General features: G+C 34.2%; 1 long non-coding RNA gene across 1 annotated transcript in view; it reads right to left on the bottom strand.

The window, feature by feature from the left end:
* Positions 1–3,634: 3,634 nt before the first annotated feature.
* The window catches only part of LOC103266893, a 44,649-nt gene continuing 42,283 nt past the window's right edge, over positions 3,635–6,000 (bottom strand). The window contains exons 5-6 of the long non-coding RNA XR_504729.2: positions 5,725–5,751; positions 3,635–4,685 (exon numbers count right to left, since the gene is read on the bottom strand). This is a non-coding gene — a long non-coding RNA (uncharacterized LOC103266893). The remainder of the gene's footprint in view (positions 4,686–5,724; positions 5,752–6,000) is intronic.

Raw genomic sequence — 6,000 nt, 5'->3', positions numbered from 1 at the left:
TGGTGTGACATTTCTATGAATACCAGGTGTCCTACTACCTCTGCAACAATGAGTCAGATTTTGAAACTCATCATATTAATGATAATTAAGATCTCTTCTTCAGTACAACCAAGTCAGTGTTCAAAACTAAGCATATCTTGCTCTGGAAACCTTCTTTAAGCATAAAATGTGGGATTACTATTAGTGGACTGCTGTGCTAGTCACAAAGAATACAGAACAGTTTGGGGATAGATAGGTTTTAACTAATACAGCCCCTGCAGCAGTCTGCATTATCAATACAGACATCACCACAAAGAGTAAGAGAGAAATTATAAGGAGACACATGAAGAAAAGCTCAGAAAGTGTTTATCTTCAGATAGCTCCCAAATGCAGTCACTTCACTATAAACATTGGATACTCAAAAGACTCAAAAAAAGCAATGACAAAAACAGAGATAAACATTGGTGCTACATAAAAAATAGATCTAAAGTGAATCTGAACCCAAATTCCACCACCATGCCTCAGTCTATTTAAGGAAATTGTTAAAAAACCCTATCAATAATGAAAGCACTGAAATATGCCTTAGCTAGAACATACAACCAAAAACTTTCTCTTCTTCTATCTTGCAGATGTATTTACATCACCCACCTCTGAAGTTCTTTGTGCCACTCACATTTTAACTCCAAAGTATAGACACATATTCATGAGACTCTCAGGGAACCCTTCTCCTGCTTTCTCATATGGATCACCACCTTATTTTTCATTTAGTATTTTCACTTAAAATATGAAACACCTTGTTGGACTTTTCTGACAAGTCATGGTACTCAAATTCTTCCTTACTAAGATATATAACCAATAACAGAGATTTCTTTAAAAAATTAATAATTTAGTTAAGAATCACCTGTGAGTACTAAAACTACTGTGTAAAAGTTTCATTAAAAACATAATATCTACATAGTTTCATATGATTTCCCTACAAAATATTTGGAAGTCTAGTGGACATCAACTGAACCAAGTACTCAAAATTAACTTCACCAATAATGGGAACAAAGTGACATCATTTGTCATTGACGTGATCCACCGAGGAAGACTGAGAATACCTCACTTCTGAAGTATCCGTGCCTGAAATGCATAGCCTGAACCTTTTCGTGAGAGATGACAAAATTTAAAATTTGAGGCATCCTCTTAAAAATTGTTAGCTGTTACTTTTCAAGAATACCAATGTCATCAAAGGCAAAGAAAGACTGAGGCACTGTTTCATATTAAATAAGACTAAAGAGACAGGAAAAGAAGACTAAAGAGAAATGACTCTTGAATACAATGGGATCCTTTCCTGGATCCAGGATAAGGGGAGAAATTTCCATAAAGAACATCTCTAGAACAACTGGTAAAATGTAAACGTGAATTGTATATTATGTTACACTTTTATATTAGTAATACATTTCATAATTTCGACCTTTTTTGAAGTCAGAGTCTTACTCTGTGACCCAGACTGGAATGCAGTGGTACAATTATGGCTGACCACAGCCTCAAACTCCTGAGCTCAAGTGATCCTGCTATCTCAGCCTTCCAAGTAGCTGAGAGTACAGGAATGCGCCACCATACACAGCTAACTTTTTGATTTTTTGTAGAAATGAGGTCTCATTGTGTTGCCAATGTTGGTTTCAAGTCATTTTTCTGCCTTGGCCTCCCAAAGGGATGGGATTACTTAACTTTGAAAAATTCTATCAAGAGTCACCATGTCTGGTCTGATTTCGAAATTTTTACCAGGGTTAATATAAGAAGATGCTCAGGCTCTTATAAAGTAAATAGTGAAGTATTTTTGGTTTAAAAAACACAATGTCTGCAACTTAATCACAAATAGTGCATAAAATAACACTATGTATGAAAAAACAGTGAGAAAGAAAGGAAAAGGAAAGGAATAGAAAGGGAGAGAGAGAACACAACAATGCAGAATAAAAGTAAATCTGGGTGAAGAGTAGATCAGGTTTATCTATATGATTCCTGCAACTAAATTTAAAATTAGTTCAGAAATAAAAAGTCAGAAAAATGATGGTATAATTAGGGACTTTATGAATTTCCAAGAAGCACGGAATTTAGAGAATGTTAATGGTTTCAAGCTCTAAAAAGACAATGTTATTGGGATTAGAGGAAAAGTAGGGAGTATTGTCATGTATTATAAATCACCCATAACTAGTTGGTCTTTCTTATCCACGGCCATTTATTATTGTTTAAATTAGACTTATGTTAAAAATACCATTTTCACCTATTAGATTAGCTTCAAATTAAAAGAATTGTTAATACCCATTATACATAAGTTTTTATGAAAATCAGCACTGCTATGAAGCCACTGCTCTCTGATGGTCTAGAAAACATTTTTAAGGAAAATTTCACTATATTTACTGAAACCAAAACCACACATAACTGATAATTCAACAACATCACATCTATCCTATACAATCAGAAATTCAGCATTAGAAGATATATAATTTTATATATATTTATATATATATTACAACATTATATGTAGCAGAAAAACAAACAAAAAGTTAACCTGCGTTTCCCAAAATAGATTGGGCCATAATATTACTGTACAACCAATAAAAAGTCTATAGGTATCCTGTATTTATTGATTTGTAAATACATCCATGATATATTAAAGAAAACTGGAAGTTACAAAATAACATTGACCATAGTGATCACAAATCTCTAAATGAAGTCCACATAAGCTGTTATAAAATAAGAGAAGCTACTGACCACTATAACAAAAATGATGAACTCTTGCCAGTCCTAGAAAATAGGAATAGAAGAGGAAGAATGGACACGGATTGCTTTATATCATTGAGTAACTCATTCATTCTTGATGGCTCTGTTTCAATGAACTAGGAGCCAAGACTAAGTGAAAAGGAGATATAAAAGAAAAAAATGACACAACACTCAGCTTTAAGAGACAAGAATTCAAAGGCTTAAAGAAAGTTCCCTCAGCATTTCTTAGCTGTACTTCACATGTTGAGGATTCAGAAAAGTGACATGGGACGTGAAGACAGTCTCTCCCTTGTGGTTTCTATATCTAGCCACCTTCCTCAGGGTGATAATAAAGCTTTGCTGTAGATTAAGGGTCAGGTCAGCAAACTACAGTCTGTGATCAAATCTGACCTAGCAATTAATTTTTTGGGTAAATAAGTTTTACTAGAACACAGTCTCACTCATTTGTTTATCAATTGTTACAGGTATCTTCGCACTAAAATGGCAGAATCGAGTCGTTGCAAGAGGACTGGTCCTTTACAGACAAAATTTGCTGCCTTCTGGCACAGATTAAAAAACACTATATCTTGTATTTTATTATGTAACTGTGTGTGACTGGGACATTCATATACTTAGATCTAGGAAAGAATTCTGAAAATATCAACATAAGAAATAATGTGAAATAGATTTACTTTGCAAGTACAAAAGGAACTTCTCTGCAGGTAAAATCAGTGTGTTTTGGAAAGGAATACACATTCTACCTTCATTTTGCTTTAGATTCTAGTTGGCAATGAGCAAAACAATGTAACAAAAAAGCAGACACTGATGACTGTACATATTTATGAGATTTCAAATTATTAAATCCTGTGATGGTAAAAGTAACTGACACTTAAGTAAAGTGATTATTATATAGTCTTAAAAATTCTGCAATTTTTTTATTGCTAAATCTACTATAAAGAAGTAACATCATCAGTACATATATATACTTGTATAAACCTATACATGAAGACAGGTTGGGCAATGCAGTTAGTAGTTTCCTGATGGAATGTGCAGTTTATGTTCCAGAAGTAGACAATAAAAACTTGAAATAAACAATATTTTATATGAAGCCCACTTAGGCTATACAGAAAACAAATGAAAATCAAGGCAATGTGGGTAAAAAAGAAATCTCTTGAGTACACTGAGATTTTTATTCCAACCCTAAATATATATTTCTTGATACTTTCTCATACAAAGAAAATGAGTGTACCACATGTTCTTTAAGATGGCATCAAAATGGCTCAAAATGTCAGGGCAAGGGTCTGGCTCTCCCATACATGCCCACAGCTGCCATGGAACCATCTTAGGTTTAGGCATAGGGGAAGATGTAAACTATAGTCAGTCTCAAATTCAGATCTAGATCCTGATCTAGAATGAGATCCATCAGGTTCAACAAAAAGGTAATTATATAAGGTCTAGTCAATTTAAGACAATCCTGTTTGGGACCTGTTCAAAAACTGTGGGCTCCTAATTCAAATAAGAAAGAAAGAATCTTACAGATGGCAAAACAAACCAACAAAAAAACCTGGCATACCACAGGCATTTGGCATCTCACCAAGCCTGGTTATCATCAGGGGAGTGATTAAGGTGTCCATGGGATTGACTTAATTACAACAACTACACATAAATCCATTTTCATTTGTAAAGTAAAATATAAATTAAAAAATATAAAATAAGTAACATACACTAATAGAGGGAGGTACAGAATATATTGAATAGACCACAGAAAAGAACTTAAAAACACTCCAGGCAATTACTTTCCCCCAAAGCAGGTCACTTCTTTTCCTGGGCACACATCTATAAAAGTTCTGCCCCTTGAGATACAAAGACGAGACAAAATCCGAGAAAGGAGCAATAACACATGTAGTTGATGCTGTAAATGGAGCCACTGTAGAAGGTCCTATTGTCCACATGGTCATCACCTGGGAGAGTACAGAAGAGCAGATTTCAAATGGAAATAAACAATAGGTTATAATGCAGCCATGCCTGGTTACAGAAGGAGGTCATCTGCAAGTGAACTGTTTCCTGGCACAATATAATCAAACAACTCCCAATATTCTAATTTTAAATAACCCCCAACCTAACAAAACCAAGTAAACATACTGTATGAAAATTATGAAACTGTCATTTTCCTTCCTTCCTCTCCCCTTATCATTTGAGTACCCATTTCCTACTCTAAATTATTTTCATGCCATTAAGCAACAGAGTCATTATTATATTATTATCATTATATTATTTATTTATTTATAGACAAGGACTCACAATCTGTCGCCCAGGCTAGAGTGCAGTGATGTAAACATATCTCACTGCAGATTTGAACTCCTGGGTTAAAGCAATACTCCCACTTCAGTCTCCCAAATAACTGGGACTAAAGGCATGTGTCATCTCACCCAGTATGCATTTTATTTTTAAAATTTTTTGTAGAGATAGGGTCTCACTATGTTTCCCAGACTGATATCAAACTCCTGGCCTAAAGCAATCCTCCTGCCTCAGTCTCCCAAAGTACTGGGGTTACAGGCATAAGCCACTCCACTCAGCCAATTCATTCTTCGAACAGCATTTCTTGTGTAGTTTCTTAGTGCTAATTTATATACCAGTACGTGGATTAAGACAAAAAAAAAAACAGTACAAGAAAACACTAATAACACTAATAATATACTCCTTATATTCCATAGCACTTCATGGAAATCTTTCCACAAACCAAAACCTATTATCACAACACCCACATATCTAATCCTCCCACTTCGCTGGATGCTTCTTGTGCAACTTCTGATGGTAATAAATATATTAAAAAATTCTGATTTATTTAAACATTCCTTACATATAACCTCAAAATAATCACATAGATCACAATGTAGGTTTTATGAGAAAGAAGTTTAACTTCCATTAACTCAAGAATATACAATCAACACAGCCAAATGAATAGCTTACAAATCAGAATACAGGCCTTAATGCTCTTACCTGAAGGAAAGGTCTCTATGGTAAATGCTTGTAAAAAGAAAAGAAAAAACAAAGGAATGTTTGAAAAGATGTGAAGACTATTACATCATCACATGAAGGGATGTTAATAATCTACTTTCACTCCCACCCCTATATTAAAATATTCCTCCCTTGTTTGTTCACCTTACCTACCCACTGATAATATTATCATAAATCATGTACCTAGGACTAAAATTCAACCTGTTGCTAGAATTACAACCCATATTATTTGCAGTGAATTCTACTTAAAGATTTTGC

Source organism: Carlito syrichta, unplaced genomic scaffold (genome assembly GCF_000164805.1).
Source record: "Carlito syrichta isolate Samal-C Ts95f unplaced genomic scaffold, Tarsius_syrichta-2.0.1 Scaffold307536, whole genome shotgun sequence".
NCBI classification, from domain to species: domain Eukaryota; kingdom Metazoa; phylum Chordata; class Mammalia; order Primates; family Tarsiidae; genus Carlito; species Carlito syrichta.
This window is presented reverse-complemented; position numbering and strand designations above follow the sequence as displayed.